The sequence below is a fragment of the Oncorhynchus mykiss genome, chromosome 23 (assembly GCF_057628025.1).
Source record: "Oncorhynchus mykiss isolate SJ-2025 chromosome 23, ASM5762802v1, whole genome shotgun sequence".
Taxonomy (NCBI): domain Eukaryota; kingdom Metazoa; phylum Chordata; class Actinopteri; order Salmoniformes; family Salmonidae; genus Oncorhynchus; species Oncorhynchus mykiss.
The window spans coordinates 11,397,093-11,411,139 of record NC_143044.1 but is presented as its reverse complement, the minus strand read 5'-3'; the positions used below and the strand labels follow the sequence as shown (position 1 = coordinate 11,411,139).

The following is a 14,047-nucleotide window of genomic DNA, read 5'->3' as shown; positions in this document are numbered from 1 at the left end:
CTGAAACATTCTGCTCAAACAGAGGGATGCTATGTTAGCTAGCTGGCTATGACTTTCTAACACGACACTGGAACTCTTCCAAGTCAAGGTAAGCTTTTGGTATTACAATTTTTTTTTGCCAGCGGGGCCCGCCGGTGTAACTGCATACTGACTGTACACTGTAACGTTACTGCATGATTGTAGCGGACGTACTAACGCGTTAGCTCTATCAGCTATGCTGACTATGACGTTATTTTAGCTAATATGGTGACAACGATGTAGGCTGTGTGTAGCGGATTGGCGGGTCAAATACAGCTGACGTGTTGTGCATTGAAGTCCACATGCGAAGGGAAGAGGTGAGAGAAGAGCACATAGATGTGAGAAGGAATACAACGTGGCTGCTATGAAAGTGAACTGTTTACTCGTGATCAGGGGTGTATTCATCCTGCCAATTCTGTTGAAAAACGTTTCTTAAATGGAAGCAAACGGAACAAAATGGGGATAAACATACCTGAATTTGTCCAATAGAAACTCTCGTTTGCAACTGTTGGACTAATGATTACACCCTATATCAGCTAGAAACAGGCAAGAGTGTTGCTAGGCGGTATTGAATGTCACTGTCTGTCACCTCAAATGTGTCTCTCGATCTGTGTGCACCTACCATGTAAACTTTAATTCATAGGCCAGGTTGTAGCAACCTCAAGATGGGTATAGGGAAAAGTTGAGTATCATGTAGTAACCTAAACCTAAACCTGTCACTGTTACATTGAACTGGGTGAATGGAATATGAATGAGTCATCCAATATGCTGTAATAGAAATAAGGCCATGCTCCTGAAAAAAAAAGTGTCCTCCCTCATCTTAAACGACACTGACTGCCACTGATCTACAGCATGCTTAATAGAAACATGTTTTTAATAAAGATCTTAAAAAACCAACCACAACTGACCTTCTCACCATTAGTAAGAAGATTATCGTTATTATAACAAATATGAGATCATGAGATGTACTTCTAGTATAGGCCTATAGGCTATTTTCAAACATGGCTTTAAAGGATTTAGAATTTGTTTCTCACTGACCAAGGCGTGATTAGTCCTACTTAAGGGGCACCACTGTTTTCTCTGGCATCCCAACATAAATATTCAGACGGGTACACAACATGAGCATGATAAAATCAACATCTCCTCAAAGGTTTTTTTATATATTTCTGTGCGACTTGAGAGTCTGTGATGCTCTGCTGGCAACCTTTTAAGAGATGTCAAAGATAGCCCATTTTTTCTTATATCCTATTGAAACAGCTGATTATTTTCTGAAGTTCTATTCTGGTCTGAACAAGGAATCAAAGCGGGCCAAACAAAAGGGGAAAGGCCTTCTAGATTCTGATATGATCTTCAAAGGACCTATTGATTTGCCTCTAGTCTTGGACTGTTAATCACTTTCGGGGTGTCAGTCTAAAGTAAATATAGTCACATTTTTATGAATATAGATTTAGATACCAGGCAACACACAGTCTAAGAACAGTTCAACTTTTGTAACTGGTCTAGAATATTCTCGCAGTGTCTAAGCCAAGGTCAGCATGTTGTGATAGGAGGCCTTGATCCTTTTACATGCTTTAATACTATAACTCAAAATGACTGCCAGTCTAAGTACAGAAATATAGAAATAATCCAGTACTGTACTGTTTCATAGTTGTACATAAATACACTGAACAAAAATATACACGCAACATGTTAGGTGTTGGTCCCATGTTTCATGAGCTGAAAAAATACATCCCAGAAATGTACCATAAACACAATAAGCTTATTTCACTCAAAATGTTGTGCACAAATTGGTTTACATCCCTGTTAGTGAGTATTTCTCCTTTGCCAAGATAATCCATCCACCTGATGAGTATGTCATATCAAGAAGCTGCTTAAAAAGCATTATAATTACACAGGTGCACTTTGTGCTGGGGACAATAAAAGGCAACTCTAAAATGTGCAGTTGTCACACAACACAATGCCACAGATGTCTCAAGTTGAGGGAGCGTGCGATTGGCATGCTGACTGCAGGAATGCTGTTGATGAATGAAGTTGATGAAGTTGTTGCCAGATAATTTAATGTTAATTTCTCTACCATAAGCCGCCTCCAACGTTTTAGAGAATTTAGCAGAACATATGGTATGGGCAGGAATAAGCAACGGACAACGAACCCAATTGCATTTTATCGACGGCAATTTGAATGCACAGAGGAACCATGACGAGATCCTGAGGCCCACTGTAGGGCCGTAGGGCCAATTTTTTTTAAGGGATCTGTGACCAACAGATGCATATCTGTGTTCCCAGTCATGTGAAATCCATAGATTAGGGCCTAATCAATTTATTTCAGTTGACTGATTTCCTTATATGAACTGTAACTTTGTTCACTGTATATATAGTGAATTGCTATTTTGTGGTAGTGGGATCAAACCCATCTGCACTGCTAATGGTGAAGGACAGCATTTCTTTTTCAGTCTAGGCGTTTAGCAGGAAATTATAAGGAGGGTGAGGAAATGGTAGGGCGGGGTGGCAATGGGGTGGGATGGCAATGGTTCTCTTCATAATGAGGGGCAGCCTAATATGGAAATACTTAAAATACCCAATTCTGACATCGGATTTAGCCGTTTCCTGGACGGCAGACAAAGCATAAGTGCATCCTAATGCTGACTTCAAACATCATTAGCGTAATATAAAAAACAGTGCCTGAATCAAAAGGACTAAGGGAGGGTTTTAAGATTAGAAAACGGAAACAATGTATGAAGGTAATGCAGTTGGAGCTGAAATTACAGTAGACGTTAGTCAGCAAATGAGATGTTTTCTTGGCACCTCAGTCATCTTAATGCAATTTTCAATACCTGTGTGACTATGACCAGCAATGGGCTTTACTTCCCGGCATGTAATCCTATCTGGCAAATTGGTCAATAATACAGAATAGCTAGAATGTTCACTATATCAGGAGTGTTTCAAATTACATTTGAGTGATCTATTTGAAACTCAAAGTAGGTATTCTATTGAGGTGACCATCGAGTTATAGTGCACGCCAGAGAAGATGAGCAACAAAAGAACAATAATTCAATACTGCACAGGTCACTAATAATATCTTCATATCATTAGCAACCACTGTGCAGTATAGAATTATTGCGATCATTTTTATGGGCGTTAACTCAAGATACTGGGTTAACAGTCAGTCACAGTATTTCATCCAGGTCACACCCAATATCATGTCAAGTAAGTTACGAAAACAAATGTCCTTGATTGTTATGAGAAATGTGAATTAGTAGCGCATCGTAAAAAGTAAAGTAGTAATATATGTAATATTAATATAGTCATGTAATAATATAGCAATAACTGAAAGCCTAATGAAAATGCTTTTCAAAATATTACAGACAGTGAGTGAAGTTATATATTCGTAGGAACCTTCTTTTGTGACTGAAGCCATTTAAATGGTACTGTTTTAGATGACCTATAACAGCATACTCAATTAAACATAGCAATCACAACAAGTGTATCTGCAGCCCAGTTTGTTGATTAATCACGTCTGGCATCGATGGAACTTGATGTTTCTGTGTGGGGGGGGTCAAAAATTTTAGAATATCTACTCATTCAAGGGTTTTTCTTTATTTTTACTATTTTCCACATTGTAGAACAATAGTGAAGATATCAAAACTATGAAATAAAACATGGAATAATTTAGTAACAAAAAAGTGTGAAACAAATCAAAATATATTTTATATTTGAGATTCTTCAAATAGGCACCCTTTGCCTTGATGACAGCTTTGCACACTCTTGGCATTCTCTCAACCAGCTTCATGAGGTAGTCACCTGGAATGCATTTCAATTAACAGGTGTTCCTTCTTAAAAGTTAATTTCTGGAATTTCTTGCCAATCAGTTGTGTTGTGACAAGAAAGGGGGGGGGGGGGGGGTAATACAGAAGATAGCCATATTTGGTAAAAGACCAAGTCCATATTATGGCAAGAACAGCTCAAATAAGCAATGAGAAACGACAGTCCATCATTACTTTAAGACATGAAGGTCAGTCAATATGAAAAAATGGGGTAAAATAGTGCAGTTGCAAAAACCATCAAGCAAAAACCACCGCCACAGGAATGGAAGCACCAGCCTACAACAGCATTCTGCGGCGATACGCCATCCCATCTGGTTTGGGGTTTGTGTGACTATTATTTGTTTTTCAATCGAACAATGACCCAACACACCTCTAGGCTGTGTAAGGGCTATTTTACCAAGGTGGGTGATGGAGTGCCGCATCAGATGACCTGGCCTCCACAATCACCCGACCTCAAACAAATTGAGATGGTTTGGGATGAGTCAGACCACAGAGTAAAGGAAAATCCTGCAGTGCCAGACGTGTCCCCCTGCTTAAACCAGTACATGTCCAGGCCCGTCTGAAGTTTGCTAGAGAGCATTTGAATGATCCAGAAGAAGATTGGGAGAATGTCATATGGTCATATCAAACCAAAATATAACTTTTTGGTAAAAACTCAACTCGTCGTGTTTGGAGGACAAAGAATGCTGAGTTGCATCCAAAGAAGACCATACCTACTGTGAAGCATGGGGGTGGAAACATCATGCTTTGGGGCTGTTTTTCTGCAAAGGGACCAGGAAGACTGATCCGTGTAAAGGAAAGAATAAATGGGGCCATGTATCGTGAGATTTTGAGTGAAAACCTCCTTCCATCAGCAAGGGCATTGAAGATGAAACGTGGCTGGGTCTTTCAGCACGACAATGATCCCAAACACACCACCCGGGCAACTAAGGAGTGGCTTTGTAAGAAGCATTTCAAGGTCCTGGAGTGGCCTAGCCAGTCTCCAGATCTCAACCCCATAGAACATCTTTGGAGGGAGTTGAAAGTCCGTGTTGCCCAGCAACATCCCCAAAACATCACTGCTCTAGAGGAGATCTGCATGGAGGAATGGGCCAAAATACCAGCAACAGTGGGTGAAAACCTTGTGAAGACTTACAGAAAACGTTTGACCTCTGTCATTGCCAACAAAGGGTATATAACAAAGTATTGAGATAAACTTTTGTTATTGACCAAATACTTATTTTCCACCATCATTTGCAAACAAATTAATTAAAAATCCTACAATGGGATTTTCTGGATTTCTTTTCTCATTTTGTCTGTCATAGTTGAAGTGTACCTATGATGAGAATTACAGGCCTCTATTTTTAAGTGGTAGAACTTGCACAATTGCTGGCTGACTAAATACTTTTGTGCCACACTGTAAATAGTCTCTGGCCAGCAACCTGAGTCAATGAACACATCTTAATAGTAGGGCTTGTGGTAGTACTAGATTCATTTGTGTAATTTGGGGTGTCACTTCAGCAGGGTTGTGGCTTGTTTTGGTTGAAAGCATCCCCCTTGGCCAATGATGTGATGCTCTGATATGGCTTTCACTGCAATCTGTGAGGAAATTCATTTAGACAAAAACTGTTAAAGAAAATGCATTGCCTCATTCAATACTAATTCAATTGAAAGCGTAATGGCTTTGAGCTATTTATTCACATTTGTAAATAATGTTTTACTTCCTTGTAGACACTAAACTGAAAGTGTAATTTAGCCAAAGACTTGTCATCCATCCATGCAGTGCTATAGTAGCATGCGGTAGCTGGGCATCTCAGCTGAGGAAGGGAAATTGTGAAAGAATGGAAAACAAAAGCAAAACAGGAAGGAAGACCTTCAAGGAAACAGGCCTGGGGTAGATTTTTTGTTATGACTCCTCCCAAGCCAGGAAACGCCATAGAAAACCATGTTACCCATACTGCTTGGTTACCTTATCTCCTAATAAAATGTTTAATATAACAACGCTGACCTAGTTTAAAACAACAGGGAGTCGGGAGAGTGGGGGGGGGGGTGTGTGTGTAATAAGCCTGTAGCAAGGATTTCCGGTACACTGTGAGAAGCAGCATCTTACCTGGGCTTCTCAACACACTTGTAGTAGGACTGCATTTCATTGGAACACAGGGCATCGGCAAAGTTGTTCTGCTTCCAGCATGCCATCATCATGGACATCTCAGTGATACACATGGCATCTGTGGGGAAACAGTGTAATCACTGTCCAGTGTTGTTGTCATTGTCACCAAAAATATTAAAATGTTGAATAAAACACTGAATTATAAGGTACTACTAACTCAGCATGCTGATCTACATTGATTTCAAAAGAGAGTGTATAATTTATGCACACTGCAGTAAAAAGAGGTGTAACAGGCAACATGGCTGACCAATCAAACGCTGAGGGCGTTTTAGTAGACAGAACATGGTGCAGCGTTTAATTCAACTGAAACGGTAGCCTACTGTACTGAACGACCAGTTGAAGAACATTGTGATTATGGTGGCCCAGAGGGCCCAATAAAGGGAAAGTAACTGAATGACTACCAACCCGTAGCACTCACATCAGTCATCATGAAGTGCTGCGAGAGGCTAGTCAAAGACTTCTGTACATTACCTCCTCCCTCCCAGACACACTCAATCCTCTACAGGGAAGAGGTTGGCACTCTGACGGTGTGGTACCAGCTAAACAACCTCTCCCTCAACCTGTCCCTCGTCTGTATGAGTATCTAGATACAGTGCTTTCGGAAAGTATTCTGACCCCTTGACTTTTCCACATTTAGTTATTATTTTTATTTAACTTTTATTTAACAAGGCAAGTCAGTTAAGAATAAATTCTTATTTACAATGACGGCCTACACCGATCAAACCCGGACAATGCTGGGCCAATTGTACGCCGCCCTATGGGATTCCCAATCACGGCCGGTTGTAATACAGTCTGGATGCAGTGCTTTAGACTGCTGCACTACGTTACTGCCTTATTCTAAAATGTATTAAATAAAACTATTTCCTCAGCAATCTACACACAAAACCCCATAATGACAAAGCGAAAACAGGTTTAGACATTTTTGCACATTTATCAAAAATAAAAACAGAATTACCTTATTTACATAAGTAAACAGACACTTTGCAATGAGACTTGAAATTGAGCATCCTGTTTCCATTGAATCTTGATTGGAGTCCACCTGTGGTAAATTCAATTGATTGGAGATGATTTTGAATGGCACACAACTATCAATAAAAAGTTCCCACAGTTGACAGTGCATGTCAGAACAAAAACCAATGTTGAAGGAATTGCCTGTAGGGCTCCGAGACAGGATTGTATCGAGGCACAGCTCTGGGGAAGGGACCAAAAAAATTCGGAAGAATTGAAGGTCCCCAAGAACACAGTTGCCTCAATCATTCTAAAATTGAATAAGTTCAGAACCTCAAAGACTCTTCCTAGAGCTGGCCGCCCAGCCAAACTGAGCAATCGGGGGAGAAGGGCCTTGGTCAAGGAGGTGACCAAGAACCTGATGGTCACGTTGACAGAGCTCCAGAGTTCCTCTGTGGAGATTGGAGAACCTTCCAGAAGGACAACCATCTCTTCAGCACTCCACCAAACAGGCCTTTATGGTAGAGTGGCCAGACAGAAGCCACTCTTCAGTAAGATGGTGCCGACAGATATAGCAGATCTGCTTCTAGCTCCTAAGCAACTTTTCAGTATTTTTTTGTGTGTGTATTATTTCTTATATAATAAGGCCAGAATTTTTTGGGGTCTTATTACATTCAGCTCGGAAATAACTTTTGGATATCAGAGTGGCGCTAACTCAACAGCATTACGACCAGGAATACGACTTTCCCGAATTGGATCCTTTGTTCGTACCCGCCCGGGAAATGTAACTTATTCCAGAGGCTGCTCCAAGACACACCCGACGGAGAAGAGGTATTTGGAGTGGACTTTAAGTCCGACTCAGGAGGTGTGCAAGCCATCCACCGCTTCCGATTATATTACTCGCTAATGTTCAGTCTCTGGATAATAAAGTAGATGAGCTCAGGGCGAGAATCTCCTTCCAGTGAGACGTCAGGGATTGTAACATACAATGTTAAACTAAAACATTGCTCTCTCGAGATATACTGTCCCCGTCCATTCAGCCACCTGGGTTCTAAGTACATCTGTAGGCTGTCATTGTAAATATTTGTTCTTAACTGACTTGCCTAGTTAAATAAAATAAAAATTAAAACATAGAGCAGACAGGAATAAAGAACTCTCCGGGAAGAAGAAAGACAGGGGTGTATGTTTCATGATTAACCACTCATGGTGTGATTGTGCTAACATACAGAAACTCAAGTCCTTTTGTTCACCCGACCTAGAATACCTCACAATCAAATGCTGACAATATTACCACATCATCAACCACCCCGAGCCACTGCCTGTTCACCCCTCTATCACCCAGAAGGTGAGGTACAGGTGCATCAAAGCTGGGACAGAGAGACTGAAAAACAGCTTCTATCTTAAAACCTGTTAGAGCTCTAGGGGCGCTATTTCATTTTTGGATAAAAAACGTTCCCGTTTTAAGCGCGATATTTTGTCACGAAAAGATGCTCGACTATGCATATTCTTGACAGTTTTGGAAAGAAAACACTCTGAAGTTTCAGAATCTGCAAAGATTTTGTCTGTAAGTGCCCCAGAACTCATTCTACAGGCGAAACCAAGATGATGCATCAACCAGGAATTAGCAGAATTTCTGAAGCTCTGTTTTCCATTGTCTCCTTATATGGCTGTGATTGCGCAAGGAATGAGCCTACACTTTATGTTGTTCGCCCAAGGTCTTAGCAGCATTGTGACGTATTTGTAGGCATATCATTGGAAGATTGACCATAAGAGACTACATTTTCCAAGTGTCCGCCTGGTGTCCTGCGTCGAATTCGGTGCAATTGCCAGCTGCTTCTACTTTACCATTTGATTCAGGGGAGAAAGCATGCGTCCAAGAACGATGTATCAATGAAGAGATATGTGAAAAACACCTTGATGATTGATTCTAAACAACGTTTGCCATGTTTTCAGTCGATATTATGGAGTTAATTTGGAAAAAAGTTCGCGTTTTGAGGACTGAATTTTCGGATTTTTTTTGGTAGCCAAATGTGATGTATAAAACGGAGCTATTTCTAATACACAAGGAATCTTTTTGGAAAAACTGAGCATCTGCTATCTAACTGAGAGTATCCTCATTGAAAACATCAGAAGTTCTTCAAAGGTAAATTATTTTATTTGAAGGCTTTTATGTTTTTGTTAATGTAGCTAAACGTGACGCAGAAAATGGAGCGATTTGTCCTAAACAAATAATCTTTCAGGAAAAACTGAACATTTGCTATCTGAGAGTCTCCTCATTGAAAACATCTGAAGTTCTTCAAAGGTAAATGATTTTATTTGAATGCTTTTCTGTTTTTTTGTGTAAATGTTGCCAGCTGAATGCTAATGCTAAATGCTACGTTAGCCATCAATAATGTTACACAAATGCTTGTTTTGCAATGGTTGAGAAGCATATTTTGAAAATCTGAGATGACAGTGTTGTTAACAAAAGGCTAAGCTTGAGAGCTAGCATATTTATTTCATTTCATTTGCGATTTTCATGAATAGTTAACGTTGCGTTATGGTAATGAGCTTGAGTCTGTATTCACGATCCCGGATCCGGGATGGGGAGATCAGAAAGGTTAAGACCATCAGACTGTTAAATAGCCATCACTAGCCGGCTTCCACTCGGTTACGCAAAGCTGCAACTTAGAGGCTGCTGACCTACAGTATATACACAGACTTGGAATCACTGGCCACTTTAATCATGTTTACATACTGCTTTTATTTTTTTAACATTTTATTCACCTTTATTTAACCAGGTAGGCTAGTTGAGAACAAGTTCTCATTTACAACTGCGACCTGGCCAAGATAAAGCATAGCAGTGTGAACAGACAACAACACAGAGTTACACATGGAGTAAACAATTAACAAGTCAATGACACAGTAGGAAAAAAAAGAAAAAAAATAGTCTATATACATTGTGTGCAAAAGGCATGAGGAGGTAGGCGAATAATTACAATTTAGCAGATTAACACTGGAGTGATAAATGGTCAGATGGTCATGTGCAGGTAGAGATACTGGTGTGCAAAAGAGCAGAAAAGAAAATAAATATAAACAGTATGGGGATGAGGTAGGTAAATTGGGTGGGCTATTTACCGATGGACTATGTACAACTGCAGCGATCGGTTAGCTGCTCAGATAGCAGATGTTTAAAGTAACTTCAATGATTTTTGCAATTCGTTCCAGTCACAGGCAGCAATGAACTGGAAGGAAAGGCGGACAAATGAGGTGTTGGCTTTAGGGATGATCAGTGAGATACATCTGCTGGAGCGCGTGCTACAGGTGGGTGTTGCCATCGTGACCAGTGAACTGAGATAAGGCTTACAGTGAAGTGCTTACTTACAAGCCCTTAACCAGCAATGCAGTTTAAAGAAAATACCTGTAAAAAAAGAGCAGCAGTAAATAACAATAGCAGGGCTATATACTAAGGTAACTGAGCTAAATGACTATCGCCCCATAGCACTCACTTCCGTCATCATGAAGTGCTTTGAGAGTCTAGTCAAGGATCATATCACCTCCACACTACCTGTTACCCTAGACCCACTCCAATTTGCTTACCGCCTCAATAGGTCCACAGACGATGCAATCGCCATTACACTGCACACTATCCCATCTGAACAAGAGGAATACCGATGTAAGAATGCTGTTCATTGACTGCAGCTCAGCATTCAACACCATAGTACCCTCCAAACTCATCATTAAGCTCGAGACCCTGGGTCAAGGCCCCGCCCTCTACAACTGGGTTCTGGACTTCCTGACGGACCAACCCCAGGTGGTGAAGGTAGGAAACAACATCTCAACTCCGCTGATCCTCAACACTGGGGCCCCACAAGGGTGCATTCTCAGCCCCACTTGTATTCCCTGTACTCACACGACTGCGTGGCCATGCACGCCTCCAACTCAATCATACATTTTGCAGACAACACAACAGTGTTGGGCTTGATTATCAACAATGACGAGACTGCCTACAGGGAGGAGGTAGGGCCTTCGGAGTGTGGTCTCAGGAAAATAACCTCTCACTCAATGTCAGCAAAACAAAAGAGATGATCATGGACTTCAGGAAACAGCAAAGGGAGCACCCTCCTATCCACCCCCCTAACGGGACACAGTGGAGAAGGTGGAAAGTTCCTCGGTGAACATACTGTATCATCAACAAATTGAAATGGTCCACACACACAGACAGTGTGGTGAAAAAGGCGCAACAGCGCTTCTTCAACATCAGGAGGCTTAAAATATTAGTGTTGTCACCAAAAACCCTCACTGACTTTTACAGGTGCACAATTGAGAGCATCCTCTTAGCCTGTATCACCGCCTGGTACGGCAACTGCACCGCCTACAACCGCAGGGCTCTCCAGAGGGTGGTGCGGTTTCCACAACACTTCACCGGGGGCAACCTACCTGGCCTCAAGGACATCTACAACACCCGATGTGACAGGAAGGCAAAAAAAGATCATCAAGGACAATAACCACCCCAGCCTCTGCCTGTTCACCCAGCTTCCATCCAGAAGGCGCAATCAGTATAGGTGCATCAAAGCTGGGACAGAGAGATTTAAAAACAGCTTCTATCGCAAGGCCATCAGATTTTTAAACAGTCACCACTAGCACAGAGAGGCGGCTACCTACCTACAAACTTGATATCGTTGGCCACTTTAATAAATGGAACACTAGTCACATCTCACATTACTTATCTCATATGTATATACTGTATACTGTATCCTTCACTATCTATTCTTTACTATCTTTTGCATCTTAGACTCTCTGTCACGGCTCATCCATATGTTTTATACTTATATATTATTATCCCATTCCTTTACTAGATTCTGTGTATTACGCTTTGTTGTGGAATTTGTTAGATATTACCTGTTAGATACTACTGCACTGTCGGATCTAGAAGCATAAGCATTTCGCTACACTCGCAATAACATCTGCTAACCATGTGTATGTGACCAATAAAATTATATTTTATTTGATTAAGTTATCTATACTTTTACTCAAGTGTGACAATTGGGTACTTTTTCCACCACTGCCTATCCCCTTTCTTAATTTTCCTGTTGGCAACCTCATCTTTCAGAGACAGCGGTTTGTTGGGTTTCAGAACGTTTTTTTCTGCTTTCTGCTCAACATCTGAACGACCTCCTCCTGAAGTGCAGTCCCACCGTGCATCGACATTGCGGCTTGCACAATACAATTATAACACGTAGCTAAATAGCTGAAATAAGAAAGTAAAATATTGCTTTCGCAAATAAATTATGGCAAAACATACGCACATAATATGTGTATTAGTGATATTTTCTCAAACAACTTTTCCACTAGAGACAAACGTGGAGAGCAATCTTTGATCGTATTTTGCTGTTACTGTCGTAATGACTAAGTTACGACCATACATTACAAAATATTAGCGTACACCATTTGTAGTTTTCTGTCGAATAATGAGCTGCACCCAAATAATTAGGAATTAGAATACATTAATAGGATATCTTCGGCTGCACCTCTGAAATGTATTTAAAGCGGCAATATGCGATTGGTACTTCCATTTTTTAAAACTTTAAATGAAGGATATTTGATCATTGATTCTTGAATAATTTTACTTAGTTCCACTTAGTTCAACTGTCGTACCCCATCAGAACCCCAAATATAAGCTTGTTTTACACCATTTGTAAACAATGTATTTTTGTCAATTCATATTGTACCAAAGGAGTTACATAACTTGCGTGTCGCATATTTATAGATCACCAATTTTAAGAGCCTTTCTTGAGCTTTTGCGTTCTTGCCCATGGGCTGCAATAATTCACTGGCATTGGCACATTCTAAATGAGACACATTCTGTCTCAAGGATACCTGGAGTTTCCAGTGGAAAGGTAAGCATGCAAAGATAAATATGTTGACTCTCCAATACGGCAGTGTGACATTTTTGTTATAATATAGGGCAAGTCAAAACATTGGCTCACCTCTTGGGGCACGTTGTGTGGGGGCTGCAAACTCAGCAGATATTAGTGTTGATAGTTCTGTCAGGTGAGTTCACCGCCCAACTCCCAATACACAAAAGGGGATCTTCAAGAGATGACGCACACATCTAAGGGACGTTAATGGCAGTATAATAGTATAACAGTTTTATAACTAGGTGAATCACTTGAAATAAATAGTTAGTTATGAAATAAACATATGGTTTTGGGGAGTGGACTTGCAAAATCGATAAAGGAGTAGTACACTATTTACATTGCATATAGGAAATGGTCTAATGCGTTCTTTCGTGTTTTCACTGGATGCCATTTCCACTGAAACGTGGCAGTGATTGGGCCATGCACCGTGGAGGCGGCCATAAACAACTGCACAACATTTCATCCAGTATCCATCTAAGACCATTAAAGTCAGACCACGTGCCTGCTGCACATAACTTCAAACCCAGATAGAGTTACAGTATAGTAGGTGGGCAAAGTCATGTTCTCCTACTTTTTTTATCACGTGGCGTGGATATAACCAGGATGATGAACGTTTTCCTGTGTGTGTGTGTTTGTGTGTGTGTGTGTGAGTGTGTGTGTGTGCGTGTGTGTGTGTGTGTGTGTGTGTGTTGCAGTGATTCAGTTTGCTGTCGTATTTCCTGACATCGAAGCTGCTCAGAGGTATGCTGGACCCTCAGGGAACAACACAAGGCTCGTTAGGGCTCTTAGTAGAATAATGTTTATCACTTAATATGTTTACTGATTATGTTTGCTTTCCTTCCCTAGTCAGGTTTTCGTGGGGGTAATATTTCAGCAGATGGGCTCCAGCATATTCACACTGGCACATTCCATTGATTCACCGCCTCCTGGACCCAAAGTTTCTGTTATTCACTCTGTCTCTGCAAGCTTATACCTGGAGGAAACTTGCATAAGAGCACTTGATAAAATAGTTGATGTGCAGCCAGCATCAGTTTCTCCTCAGGAGCCTAATCTCACCGCAGTCAATTAGGTATAGCTTGGACATCCAAAGGTTTAGGGCTCAATGATACACATAGTTGGAAAGAGACAATCACCCGACAGTATCTACAGATCAGGGAATGTAGTCCATTCAAAGCTATATCCTGGTAATTTGACAGGGGAAATGCAAATGA

The 14,047-nt window shown here is 40.8% G+C and overlaps 1 pseudogene; it reads right to left on the bottom strand.

The window, feature by feature from the left end:
* Window positions 1-5,309: 5,309 nt before the first annotated feature.
* Window positions 5,310-12,211, bottom strand: LOC149972507 (small ribosomal subunit protein mS37-like; annotated as a pseudogene).
* Between the last annotated feature and the right edge of the window lie 1,836 nt (window positions 12,212-14,047).